The sequence below is a fragment of the Ischnura elegans genome, chromosome 4, assembly GCF_921293095.1.
Source record: "Ischnura elegans chromosome 4, ioIscEleg1.1, whole genome shotgun sequence".
In the NCBI taxonomy this organism is placed as follows: Eukaryota; Metazoa; Arthropoda; class Insecta; order Odonata; family Coenagrionidae; genus Ischnura; species Ischnura elegans.
The window spans coordinates 103,822,032-103,837,328 of record NC_060249.1 but is presented as its reverse complement, the minus strand read 5'-3'; the positions used below and the strand labels follow the sequence as shown (position 1 = coordinate 103,837,328).

At 40.5% G+C, this 15,297-nt stretch overlaps 1 long non-coding RNA gene across 2 annotated transcripts in view; it reads left to right on the top strand.

The window, feature by feature from the left end:
* The window catches only part of LOC124157858, a 185,738-nt gene that overhangs the window by 97,273 nt on the left and 73,168 nt on the right, over positions 1-15,297 (top strand). The gene's annotated exons all lie outside the window — the stretch shown is intronic.

Below are 15,297 nucleotides of genomic sequence, written 5' to 3'. Positions count from 1 at the left end.
CAAAGTAGCACATATGTCAGCCATCTGGTTTACACTAGGCTTTTTTTTGGCTAGGCATCGAATCTCGATCAAACGGCATGGATAGCCAAAATTCCCTCGAAACGCATAGTTATGTTTTGAATTTCAAATGCGTCGCTAATCTAAGTAATTCGGAAGAACGCCGTAAATTTTTTTTCCCGAAAAACAATTAGCATTATTTGGAATATGATTGATTGACAGTTTTTACTTTAACCTTCAATTTTTATAATTAATGTTCATTTCGATCTCTTTTTTACATCTGGATTGGTTAAGATCAAATTTTAGGATACATAGGTGACATTTGGCTCAATTGTTGGCAATTTCCAGCACTATAATTCAACTCTTCTTGCTTTCAAAATTAACTCAATAGAAATTTTCTCAGTGATTTTATTAAAATTCAGGTCAGAGCCACATTTGACTGAGTTTTTATTCGTAGCCGTTTTTTTATGGTGAAAAATTATCCCCCGAGTACCTATCTCCGAAAGATCAAGTTGAGCAGATCCTTGAATTTCCAACTTTAAAAAAATCAAAAATATTCAGAAAGTTCAAATATTATACTGCATATCATTTAAAGCTAAACTATGAATCACAATCAGTTGAGAGCGAGGACAACTCGAGAAATGTTAGCACCAAAAATTTTTTCACATAGCTGAGTAAGCCTTTTCCATAATTTTCTGATTATTAGTATACTTTTTTGAATATCGTTAGTATAATACTTCCTGGAGTCCTCTATTAAATTCACATGATTTCTGATTGTATAAATGGCTAATAGAGGCTTTTATTTGTATGGCCAGTTAACAATGGAGTTACGTTAAATAATACTTTTTGTTGGGTAATGATCATAGCATGCAACAAGTAAAGGAGGATGAAAATCATTTTAGATCCGAGCGAGATTCGAACCAGGTACGCCGGCTGCCAGGTGCAACGTTGAACTGTGGGACCAGTTTTTGAATGAGTTCAAGAGCGAGGAACCTCCGTATGTCTGCGGAGGAATCGAAGGGAGCGTCCGACGCTGGTTTTCCCAACCAACGAAGAAGGTACGACGGTTTCAAAGATAGAATTTCAAACGTAGTGCTTTTCATTGATTGCCCCCCATCACTTCACTCATGACAACTGTAATTACGACTGCGTCAAATCTGGAAGGGAAATCGAAACGGAGAGAATCTCACCTCCGCTCAAGTTTAAGTGATTGGATTTTGAGAGGCCCGAACGATATAGGATGTAACACGACGGACGACCAATGCGGGGAATTAAATTTCAATTAAGAGGAGCCTCTGTGTCCATTGTTTCAATCGTTGTCCTTTGCTTCGGTGAATTGGCAAGGCGCTGATAGCCCTCATTATGTGAAATGATTTCAAGCAGCCTTCACATACTTTACAGCTAACGATTCTGATTTTCTAGAGCACGAGATCCTTATAATTCTTTAGTGCATTATTTTCTGAAAATATAAAGTCTTAATTTTTAAGAGTTAATTTTATGAGAAGTTGAATCGTTAACTTCGAGAGATACTATACGCGGTCTTCTGACGTTAATATTTTTTTAAATCATGTCTAAATTATTTTTACCAGTACTAGGTGTATTTTTTTATTCAGTAAATCGTTGATTCTAACGTAATACTTGTTTTTTTTTAAGTGGAGAAATCGAATTATAGGAATAACGGTCGATTATGGTTGCCATACACATTTTTGTGCTTTTTGATAGATTTGACAGCAATGAAATATTCTTCCTTAATACCTCGTCGCCTATTTGCTGTTTTTATTTCTACTGAGTAGTTGCTGCTATTTTGAAATCATAAGAAAATCTATAGTTTCTTTAGTGCATTGCTTTCGTTCATATTACTCTTTTTCATGGTTTAACAGACGCCTACCATTCTGAGATGCAGCAGGAAAGAGATTTGTACATGAGTTTTGGCATGGCTAATCCTACGGATCATGAAAGCAGGCAGAAAACTGGCCGGGTGATAGACGTGCCAGTTTGAGTCACTCTCATCTCACCACCTCTTTCACGCATTGGCCCCAATTTCATTCGAGAAATCAATCGCCTTCAAAGCGTTCCATACGTGTTGAAGCGGAGAGGCAATGCCGTTTTGTGCAGAGAAGAAGGTAGAATAAGAAGAAACAGTCTCGCTCTCTCAAAGTCTCAATGAGGTTGGAATTCCCGCAGAGTCCGTCGACTTGCCAATAACCCAACGCCACTCCCCTCTCTCAACCCCACCTCCTCTGCCCCTATCTATCCCTCCTACCCCACCTCCTTACCACCAAAGACAGATCGTGCCCTCGTCCGTGGGAAACATTTTTCCAACCGTCGCGTCGTCCGCTTAAATGCTGGCGCTATCCTAATAAAGGTGAAAGATGCGCCAGCCTCTATCTCTGAAACCGACCACCCCCGCCTCCACGATGGGATCTCTAACAGCTGAGACGCACCTGCCTCCTCCGCCCTCCCTTGGCCGCTGACCTCCTCCCCCACCGCCCCCAAAGGGGCGGCCTCACAACCGCCCTCCGCCACCCCCAACAACAGGCCGCGTCGCAAGTATATACGTCGCCGTGTGTACATTACCCCCTTCCTTCCTCCCTTGCCATACACATCCTCCCACAGCCGCCCTTACCTACCTACGCCGGTCAGGTAAGACAGACCATCGTCCAGAAGAGCCGGGTGTACGTAAAGAGTACATGTAGGGTGGGCCTACTCTCTCTTTTTCTCTGGGATGCAGCCGTTCTTCCGCCGGTCCGAAATCCTCCTGCACTCCCTACCGAGGACCAGCGGACAGCTAGGTGACAGCGGGCGACTTTCCACTCCTTTTTTGTTGTGCGTTTTGGGCATAGCTTCTCATTGTACCGAGACTTCGTCCACATTCGCTTCAGTAAATTTTTTCACCATACTGCATAATTAGCAGGCACTCAAATTTGAACAATCGTCATGCGCCAACAGCGGATAGCTTATGGGGGCGAGTACCTCATGCTAGAGCTGCTTTTATGGTGACGGACAACTCACTTAAAACGCATCATCATGTTGAAATTTTGATGGAATGTGGAATACATCTTGGTCAGCATTCGCTTGTATCTTAACTTATGAAGATTATCCAGAGTACTTTCTAAGATATAATTTTTGTAATTGAAATACATTAAATTTTGTAAAAGGTCTTCTCTTTATTCCCAGAAAATTTTCGAAATGGTTCAGTAAAAATTTAACGAGAAATGCGTCGTCAAAATTACAAAAGGTGAGTGGTCGAGGAGGAATACGTTCTCATAACTTCCGTCATTTGCTTTTTTGCCAACTTTCCCTCAACGTTCAGGGATTTCTTCAGCAAAACTATTTTTTTGCAATTTTAGTTAACTGAATGATTAGCAGTGGCTCATCGTCGAACAATTATCATAGATGGCCAACGGATGACTCAACTTTCCTTCTTCTGCCTTTTGGGATGAAGTTCTCCTCAACGTACCCACGCTTGTTTGATTGTGGAACCCTTTTAATGAGTGATCACTCTTTTATATTATCATATTAGAGTAAAACATGATAAAATATGGGAAATATTTGGCATTAATAATCATTTGATAATATATAGGTTAGATGTGCACTTAATATAGCGAAAAGTTTTTCTAATAAACGCTCGTCGTTGACTGTGTAAAAAGTCGTCGCGTGCTATACTGCACCCTAAGCGGGCGATGCCTTCATCCAATGTCTCACTCGAAGGTTCGTCAACATAGATGAGGATAGAGTGTTCTCCCATACGCATTATTTTCACGTATTCGAAGAATGTGAGCCAGGTCCTTTCCACTCTGTTGTACAAGGATTGTGTTTCGGGTTGTCCGAAGGCTTCAGTCGGGAATCGAATCTGGAATCCTTCGATCAGGAGCCAAGCGCTTTAACCACCAGCCATCTCGCTTACCACTTGGCCATAACGTCCATACCCTACACACATTAAAAAAAAATTTTTTTCCAAATGGAAGAAAAAAACTTTTCTCCAAAAGAACTTCGATTTTTTTCTTTCATCTTAGCCTAAATCAAATGCATGAAAAATCACTTTCAAACTCAATAATTGTATTTTAAGCATGAGCACCTTTCAATCAGAGTCAATTTAAGTACACTGCGACCTCCTTGACCCTAGTCTCCTCGTGTTTTTCTCCCGCGAGTTTCGTCCGCCCGAAGGAGGAAGTTTACCCGGGCATGATTTTTTCACGGCCATCCTCCAAACCCTCCCCCGCTATTTGCTCTGGCTCGATTTTCTAATACACGTGGGCCAAAGGGGTTTAGCTGCGGCTGGAGTGTGGGGTTCACCAGAGTGAGTGACCTTTCCCCCGTTCTTGCCCTCCTCATCTGCTCTTCGAGACCGGATTAATGAAGTCATTGACCCGATCACTCATCATTTTTTTTTCCTTCCTGTAAGTATCGGATGATGTGTGGAGGGAGGGCTGTTCCATCTGTCAAGGGTGGAGATGTTTCTAATGTTTGGTTCTCGGGTAGTGATAATGAGTGATTGTTTGGGATTCAAAAATTAACGAAATATTGTATCAAAGTGGATTAAGAGGCATACCTTCTCGGCGAATAATGAACGGCATTTTTACTCTGATTACGTAGTCATAGCTTGCAAAGCTATATATTTACTAACGTTAATTAGCGTCAATAGATACGGCTCTACCACTCTGGCTAAGACTTTCGTCTCATTGGGTCTTGGCCTTGATTTCATTTAGGTTCTGGGACATTGCCGGCCTCCGTTTGTGTACGTTAGGTTACCATATAGGGTCTGTTTCGCCGCAATTTCTGTTTACACTAGTGCATATGTAATATTTCCTCTAATAATTTTTGCTTACATATAGACTGCATTGTGCACCCAAAATCATCAGATATACTTTGTCAAAAATGTCCATCTAAAAATCTTTGATGAGGAAGATGAATAATTTTTTTCCATTTTCTCAGCTATCTTATCTGCTACAGCAGAGTTGCAAAAGAGCGCACACATTCTACATTTTTCTACTGATACGGCTTAACTATATTAAGACAAATTTTGTATTGAATAGCCGGAGTTATTGTTTTTTTGCATTAATTAACATCTCATGGTTAAGTATACTATGATGATTCAGGCTAACAGGTTCGTATATAATGGCTGTCCAAATAAATCGCGTCATGTCAATGAACATCAATAAACTGCATAGGTACCAGGGCTTCCTATGCCGGCCTCAGTGGCGGTGGGGTAAAGTCCTCGGCTGCCAAACCGTCGGTCGTGGGTTCGAATCCCTATCCCGTGGGTGGTCCCTATCCAGGGCATGGTTGTTTGTGTTGTATATTGTTTATCCTCCGTTGTAAAGGCCTTAAAGTGCTGTTTACGAGGAAGTTATAAATAAATAAATATAAATAAATAAATAAAACCATAAGTAGGTCTAAATGATGGAATAGAAAAAGCAATGCAAGCTCCATGAGATTCGCGTTTAAGAGCAAATAATGCATAAAAATGAGTCGAGCCTTGGCCCACCTCGGCCACCAATGGCTCCTTCCGGCCGGGGCATATCAAAGCTTGGAGAGAGAGAGAGAGGACAGGCAAAATGGTAATTCCGCAGCGAAAGAGATCCTCTCCGTCGTCCTGCGTGCTTGCATTTCTTTCCTGTGAGGAGGAAGAAGAGGAGGTAGACGTGTTTCGCGCGTGAGGGATGGGCCTTTGGGGCCCCTTTCTCGTACGCAACGGGCCGAGAGTATGGGGGAGGGGCCGCAGTCAGCGCCGCGGGGGGGAAAAGGTTCCCTGGGGAAGGGGTCTAGGGGGTGGACTGTGGAGAAGAGGACGGCGTTGCATGGGAGTGCACTCTCGGCTGAAGAAGGGAGAGAGAAATGTCGTCTCCTCTGGAGGGAAGGAAGGAGGAATAGATGCGGGCGAACGCATAAGAGATAGCCTTATAAGGTGTTTGGTGTGGGGGGGGGGGTGGAAATGGCTAGCTGCATTCTTCATCCCTCGTCTTTCTCTCTCTCTCTTTCTCCATGGTGACTTCCTTTCTGTACGCGACTCTCCCATGGAGGGGGTGGCTGGGTGGGTGGGTTTGGCTAGAGCGCGTCCGTGTGGGCGATGATAAGTTGCGTCGGGGAAAAAGGGTTTAGGGTGGGTTGGGGTGGGGGTGGTTGGCAAAGACGAGTGAGCCTTAGGGGAATAATGATGGGAAGAAATGCTGGAGTAAGAGCTTGATGGAGTAATGAATTGTATACGTAAGGGATGTATTTTTTGCTTTTTTTGTTATTTTTTTGGAATGATATTTTTGAAGTAAAATACTCTATTAAAGCCTCAACGGTTCATGGCTGATAAAAATTAAAATTTGTTGGTAGGAAAGTTGAAAAAAAAATAATCACATCCGAAGGAAGGTCGGTAACGGTTGGGAAACAGCGGGACATAACCTGAACTACGCGGTAAGACTCGAAAAGGTTTATTTTTATCAAAATAAAGCTGATAAGGCAGCCGTGATATTACATTAACATTTTAATGACAAAAGGAGAAAACTATTGGGAAATAACGAGCTATTAAAGACATGAAAAATTACCAAAAGACAAGAATCCAAATGCTTGAATGTTTTCGCACCCTAAAATTAATTTGAAAACCAACGACTTTCTCTAACGCCCACAAATTAATTTGAAAATTATCTATTTTCCATTAAAAAATTCTAATGAAATAATATTGTTTATTTCAATCAGATCAACGTTCCGTAATCTGCTCTCTATGGCTTTGCATCAGGTCACTTTATAAGTTTGCTACGAAGTGTGGGTCGGGAAAGCGTAGCAAAGGTAGTCGGATTGGTAGGCTTCAATACCAGCCATCGTGATCCGGTTCCAAGCATCAGATATGAAAGTGACGTTAGATTAATGTTGTCTTTATCTTCCCCTTCCCCTCCTAGTGAAAGTTACATCGATTTGCTCTTGAGGTTATTATTAAAATGTTCCAGTCAACATTTTCCGTTTATCCAGTATATTTATTTCTAACGCTTTTGGATTGTTGAGGGATTCAAATTTTTTTGTGGGTCCCTGGGATATGAATCCAGCACCCTTCGATCAGCAACCCTCTACGCAATAGGCTATAACGCTCCCCGAAGATAACTTATTGCTAATTTCCTACATACGTCACTTTCTCATTAAATCGGTCGGTGAGTTTAAACTAACTTGTTTTGTGCCAGATCACTGGAGCGGTTGTGTCGATGCAACTCTAATACTGCGACTCCTCTTCTGGTCCCCTCCTTGGGACAACTTGCCACGCAATTGCAAAGTGGAATTCCGACTGAATCCAATTGCACTTTTATCCTTTCAATGTGCACTCATGAGCAAACAACCAGCTAAAGATGCCGCCCTGTGATCGTTCATGCAGAATGCAGTTCGTTTATCCTTTTACGAATTATACACAGTAGAATAGGCAGTTAAGGACTCCGCGGGGTCTACCTTTTCTATGATTTAGAATTAGCCACCAATAATCAAAACTATTCACTCAGATTTTACAATCATATTCATCCCACGCCCAATTGTACATAATAATCGCTTTAGGTCATCTTATTTTTATTCCTGAACTCTTTTCAAGACTATTATATTGAGTAACTGTAAAGTATGAATTAATGACTGATAGGAAATTTGATTTATTTTGAACTGGTTTCGAGCAAACATTAGGTACTTAAAGTGATATCAAGAATGCCTTGATTAAATACTGTAATTTAATGCCGTACTATTTTCACTAATATCAATAATAAGATATCTTCTGACACATCGAATGATTTTTAATAATAAAATATTTCACAATGCAAAAATTATTTTAGGAGAATTTGGGGGGTTCAACCAAACTTCCTTCCTAAAAATTATGCGTGTACTCATCAATTATGCACATCTGATGAATAGTATTAGCAATAGGCATATATTATTAAAAAATATTCTTTGTGCATAAAAATATTCTCGTAAGGATCGTAGTTATTATTACATATAATAATCCCTCATCATGTGTACTTCTCAAATTGCTCTATTTATTCAAAACGTGTACCCACTAGTGTCACACGACCTTCGCTTGCACAAAAAGTCTAAGGAGGACCGAAAGTATTCACGCAAAAATTAGGCTGAAGTAGGAAAATAAATGGATTTCGTAGGCATATTAAAACAAAAAAACATTCCTGGAATCCCCTTCAAAAATGGCCGAATTCTATGCCTTGGAATATTTTTTTCTTAGAGTATTCACGCAAAAATTAGGCTGTAGTAGAAAAAGAAATGAATTTCGTGGGTATATTAAAAAACATTCCTGGAATCCCCTTCAAAAATGGCCGTATTCTATTTTTATTTTTATTTTATTCCTAAACCTCCGAATACAGCTCTTATAGGCCATTTTAAATCGGGGTATTCAACAAATTCAACAATGAGTCGTACACGAACAACCATGCCCTGGATAAGGGGAACTTACTCAGGCGAGACTCGAACCCGCGACCTCATGTTTGGCAGGCGAGGACTTTACCCCGCCGCCACCGTATGCCTTGGAATATTTTTTTCTTGAAGTATTCACGCAAAAATTAGGCTATAGTAGGAAAATAAATGAATTTCGAGGATATATAAAAAAACATTCCTGAATAACCCCTTCAAAAATGGCCGAATTCTATGCCTTGGAATATTTTTTTCTTAATCTTCCCTTTTTGATGCCGAGGGATGAGAACGGCCGCGTGATAGTGTTGTTGTTGTGTGCGGAGGGAAAGGGTTGAGGGAGGTGGGGGCGGCAGAGGTGAGACAGAGGGGAGGTAGGAGGAGGGTCATCTGGTCAAATGATTGGTTCGGCTGGCAGGAACAGCTGCGGTGTCTGCGCGCGTAGTAAGAGAGAGTATACCCGGGAGGGAGGTGTGCTTGCATGTGGGCGCCGTGTGGCCCCCATGTGGGGGCGAGCGGTGCTTGGGTGGCTCGTGTGAGAAAGTAAGAGCGAGTATTTCGGGGGAGGAATAATGAGAGGGGTGCAAGGTAAGACGGGGGGAGGTTGGCAATGCCGTTTTTTAAGTGGCGTACCTACATTGGGGCTAAAGAGTTCACTGCAGCAAAGCGTAAAGAGACGCTTAATAGTACAACAAATGCGTTGTCTCATAGATGATTTTCATAGTTAGCCTATAAAATAGAGGCAAAAAAATAATAATTATACTGATTTAAAAACAAATTTGTGGAAACATCTCCTTGGCTTCTGCATTTAAGTTTTCAACAGTACATATCAAGCTGGCGTACCTATAGAGCAAAAACTAAAACTTATGCATAATGTAAGCGATGTTTTTATTCGTTATGGGCCAATGATTACGAATATAAGATTAGCTTATAAGAGCCCAATTTTTTCTTAAAGTTAGCCATTATAATTGTAATTGTAACACGTAATCGAACTTCATAATCCATCGGTTTCATCAAAAATGCATCGTTATGGAGTGGTGATAGATGGTACATATTTCATTTATTTAGTACGGGGAATTCATTTCTTTGCTGTGACTTTAATTCAGGCCGCCAAAATCTACAAATTTATTTTAGGCGTAGGGTAGTCGTAGTAGGCGTAGGCGTAGGGTAGTAGGGTAGCCTTGTAAACGCTGTGTTTGTAACGAAGGAAATTCTCTAATTAACATATTATATGATATTTCCCCGGATGTTTTATTTTTCTCCTATTGATGGCCTCATTGATAATTCGAACGCTGAATACATCATAGACAAATATATCTGCTGCTGAAATGGTGCAACTCTGAGTCATATTAAGAATGCAGGCGTGATTATTTTTGTAGGTCAATCATCGTATATATACTTAAATTATTAATATTTTCTACTTGCAGAATATCAATTAACTAATGTATAAAGGGTGACATGCATCGAAAAGTCAACAAAGTTTGCTGTTCATCCTTCGCTCATCTAATACCTATTTCAGACCAACAATGCTGATAGTTTTTTTTCCTGCTATCTATCTGATCATGAGAAGCTTCATTGAAAAGATTCAAAATGTGGGATAAGACAATTAAAGGGTCCCAAAATCGCTCCAGCAGGCCTGGTTATTTCTAGATGGACCTCATGATCTCAGGAAATAGCAAGGGTAGGAGCAGAGGAGTGAGCAAAATATCGCAGATTCTTTTATAATTGCAGATTTGACTTACAAAAAAAAGTAATGTATAAAGAGAAGCTTGAAGTGGTCTTTAATTCATTAGCAAAGACAGAGTTTAAAGAGACTTGCCATTATTTTTTCATGTAATTGCCTTTGTCCCAAAAATTATCCCAAAATATTTCTAAAGAGCACCGCTGGTTTCCTGTACACCTCATGTTGCGATCTGATTTTACTTCATGCAATTGTTCCAGATTTAAACAGACTACGGAAATGTGTAAGACCTCACCATGGAGACTGTTACTATGTTTCTCATAACCTATTAAGGCATAGGAGAAGAATTTTCCTTAGTATAAAGCTAGCTTCAAGGGGACTTGATTTAATAGATAACTTATAATGGTGCTAATTGGTCCACATTAATTGATGGATAAACATATATTTCATCGTTAAATATGACAATGGGAGATAAATTTAAATTCTTATTTATAGTTTTCCTCCGCATGAAGACTTGCGTTTTAATTAGGGCCTCTCTTCGGGGAAGCTCGCTCGACCCATGGGTGAGACTCGAACCCGTGGTGAGGCACGAGTAAAACAGGCATTTTAAACGGCGAGGGTTGGCAGCCGTGGGTTGGGTTAAGGGGTGCACGGGGTGGTGGAGAGGGAGGGGTGAGGAGAACGGCTACAGTCACGTATGCAAAAGAAGTGAGGGAAGAAAAAGAAGGGTCGGGAGCGTAAGTGCATTTACATTCTCGAGGAACAACGATCCGTTTTGGGAGCGGTCTCACAATGCGGCGACGGGCGGCGGCGGCGGCGTCGGCGGCCGGCGCCTTCTTCTGGATAGCCAACCGTGCGGGAGGGGTACTAGCTCAGCAGATGCGGAAGGCTCTCCTTGCGTTGGCATTGAAAAAAACAATCAGTCTACATCCAAATACCCTGCGAGCCACCTCTAGTGTGTTTGGCAGGGGATGATCACCAGCATGCAAGAGGATTCCCTCATGCACACCACACGTTCATAAAAATGTTACTCATATTAACAAATTATACTTCCACGTTCATGCTATGGTAAAACTTCCTAACTACTCACGAAGGTAATCTGCTTATGAAGGTAGAACATGCAAAACTGTAACATGCAGAGATGTTAGGAATAATAGGAATATTCAGACATGCATGAAGGAATACATCAATTAGAAGGCTAAACTATAAGTCAACCTACCTATTAGTAAGTCCCAACGCTACCGTTATAGTCTCGAACTGGTTGTGAAAAAAAGACATTCTGAATATGTTCTATAGCCCATCTCTCTTATTTTATTTTTATGATCTGATCAGTCTGGGAAACGGCGGATATTTCGGTGGATAGCATCTCCCATCAACTGTGACAAAAAAAATTTTTTTAATGATAGTGTACTATCCCACTTTTGGTTTTTTCTATACGGAGTTGAATTTGAGCAAGTTTATGGAGCTCCCTAGCCCAAGGACCCGTCTCATTTAGAGTCATATAAGAAATGAGAGCTGAAAACAGCAAATTATTTGCGTACAGAAAATTAGGTTTAAGGCATCCTTCAGGAGTTTTTAGGATAATTACTGGAAAAGGAGAGGTATATTAACTCGCTTGTAGAAAGTGGGATCGCTGGAGGTTTTTATAGAGCTCAATAATTCTAAAATATGCTGTGATATCTTCAGGCTAAGATTTCTAGCTCCGGGCTTAGGCAACCTTACGTTCTGTAAGCATATACAAGGTGGTAGTAAATTAAAAAGTAATAAGAAGCTAAACTAAAAATTGATGCCAATAGATTGGTTTGTGGCATTTTTCGAGTGTAAATCATCCGTGAGTCTATGAAATAACCCCCTGATGCTCACATGGTTAAAGCCGTAAAGATCTCCGGCACTTGCTTTCGGCCAGACTAGCATTCGAGTTGACCGAATTCGGACCCGTTCTGCAGCCCCCCACCATCGGTGCATTTCGAATCTCAGTCGGGTGCAGAGAAGGAGGTGAAGTTGCAGTGGAGGACAAGGGATCGGTACAGTTAGGGAGAAAGAGAGAGTGGGTTGCTTGTATGGGAAGGATTCGGCCAGATTTTCGCAGGAAGGGAGTGGTCAGCCTCTTTCGCACAGGAAAAAACGGAAAATTTACTCATTCTCTCTCCAAAACCTTTTCGTGTAGACGTTTATCATCAGCCTCACTAAAGATGCCAATGGTGCAAAAACTATTTCAAAACTTGCCCTGGAAGTGCATCATATGACTCCGTATTCATATCTATCCTGTTCATACGTTTTTAATTCCTCATAGTCTCTTACTCTTATTACATCCGATGCCAATTCACTAAATTTTCTTCTCCTTTCTCTTTTTTAATTTTTATTCCTTTAATTCTTGCTTTGTTCTTGCTTGATTTAATCCCTTAGTCATATGAATCCATGGCATGTCTCGATATTTCTCAAAACGGTCATTACTGTTCCTTTAACCTTCTAGACGCTTCTTCATTCATAACTTTTTTTCAAGTTCAACTCCATTGAAATCTCTATACCTCTTTTTAACCTACAAGAGTCTCGAAATTATTTTGTTACCATCCATCAAACAGTAGCTCAGGAGGAAGGCGAATCAGTAATACACTAGCTAGTGGACGTTACTGGAAAACATACTGTTCCCAACGTAGTAATTCACTTACTTTTGCATGCCTATCCCTACCTTGTAATCAGCTAATTGTAGTGGTATCCCGGTGTCCTCTGTAACAGCAAGAAATTGCTATTATCATAGTTTATTAATCAAGACGTCCATTGTTCAATCTTAATAAAGAATAATTACTTATTTTAGTAAAAAAGAGCTTACTAGACGGGAGTTGATGTCACCCCTCTGAATGTTCATATTAATCCAGGTAGTAGGTATTTTAAACGCACCAGATAAATCCCCTCGCTGAATGAATTCGGAACTATTTATGTCTCAAAGCTGCACTTAACATGATTAATCCCGCGCAAACGTTTATAACTCGTTTCAACGCATTCAACATTCATCTAAGAATGCTCGAAGGGAATATTTTGGCGGTCTCAAATTGATTTTTTGCCTTCACCATAGCCTAATCACTATATTACACCTTCCTTGAGGACTCCACCGACCGCCACCTAATCCAAGATCCTTCCCTTGGGAAGCGGTGTTATCAACCCTTTTTTTTACATCCTTCTTCAGCCCCTCGGCCGTCTCCTAATTATTCGCCTCGAAAGCTTGGCCCACTTATTTTCCGGCAGACCAGTAATTTCTATCACCCTATTTGTTTCAAATGCGTGGCTACGTTTTGATGGCGGCCATTTCAGTGTTCGGTTTTTTTCTTTGCATGATTCAATGAACACACGGCTAAGATGTTATCACCACGTAAACATATACACACGACAAATAAAGATGAGCAGGGTCGCTTTCTTCGTGTTTTTTTCTCTCGTTCTTATCGTTACTAGATCTTTCGTAATTCCATCAACTTCATTAACTTCCTCTGTAATTTACTTTTTCTGCCAAATAGTCTTTTATCATTATAGGTTAGCAGACAACAATGTCCATTACAATGGCTTTTATTATAAGCATCATGTTTACATATAGTTCGTCTTTATTTATTTATTTCAAACGTTTGTTACAAATAAAGCAATAAAAATTTTCACTGCCTTGATTGTACCTCTAGGGAAAAAATTTGCCACCGCATTACTTCATGGCAATTTTAAAGTTAAACATTTTGGCCAGATCTAATAATTCCTCTACATATCTCCATCATCTTGGATATATGTTCTCTTAGATTCATCATCTTTTTATGCAACCAAATTAGAAGTACAACGCGAGAATCCGTCGTCACACAGAGTAAATGGCCCTTGTAATTAGAGGCATTCCACTGCGACTAACGCCCCATAAACAGCCACTTAAATAATTACCGGCCATTCTTCCACGCGATCAGATTTAAGGAGACGGGGAGATTCTTTCATTGATTTATTCTTGTGCGATGTAATTTCTAAAAGCGTTTCCAAGGGTCCAAACGTCGATTCCCTCGCCCTTAATTGACGCCGCAGATTCCGGCGATATCGCGATCGTCACGCCAAATTTACCCTCCTTTGCATTCCTTCATTTTCCCATTTCGGACTTACCGAATGCGCCACCTACAATACGCCATCCCCGTTCTCTCTCGCATATCCTCCGCCACTTGCTTCTCCATCCCCCTGGAACGACGAGCTCATTTCTACCGCTCCAGCGTACCGTCATTATTCAGATGGCACGCCCGCGAAGCACCGCGACGACGCTTGGTCTTAGGTTTTCCAATTGAGCGAATGCGGAACAATGAGAGAAGCTTGGGTGACTTGTTTCCTCGTCAAATCTTCTCTTCAGAAAGCCGTGCGCTGGTGTTTATCTTGACCAGAATTTTCCACTAGAAGGTTTGATCCCCTTATTGTAAGCCATTTATAATAGTTTCGAACCTCATCAGCTTAAAATCATTCATATCAGGGAATACAGAATAAAAAAGTGCACAAATAATGCTATTTTAAGTATAATTAAAATAAAATGTGAATCAGTTGCATTATTATCACCTTTGGGTCTGCTTTCATCGCTTGCGTCATACAAGAACGAGAATTCATATTTTAAAAAATTCAGTACGACGTTAAATAGGCTCCTGTCAATCTTTTTCCTAAACTCTAGCTAAGAACACCAAACAAAAGTCCTATTTAAGACTTTTACTTATAGGATTCAGTTCCATTTTGACCACAATGCACATATACTTACTATTATTTTGTGCCCCATATCAAAACGGCATATCGAGCCACTTTTGGACCTAATATTTCATGCCGCTACGTGATCGGAAGTTGCGCCCGTTGTTATTCGCTGCTGAAAGACAATGCAACTCCAGGAAAATATGGTTTACCAGTAAACGAGGTGACCAGCAATATCGCTGTTAAGTTCAGCTCTGTTTAGTGAGATTTTATTATGCAATCACCAATGAATGCAGTTCTGGGGAATGATCTCAATTTTATTTCCAGTACTTACATGTTATTTCGACGCATTGCATCACTTTGGCGCCATCAGTAGGTTTTTTGGTCGTGTTAATTCCGCTTTTATTGAATCAAATGAGAATTGTTTGTTTTATTTCCATTGTATAACAAAATTAATCGCGGCTAAAAATATATAGTTGGAGCTACAGCACACTATAGCTAGATACTGAGTCCGAGAGATGAAATAACGGGAATGAGAATGTAGAAGACGATAATTGAGAAGAAAAAAT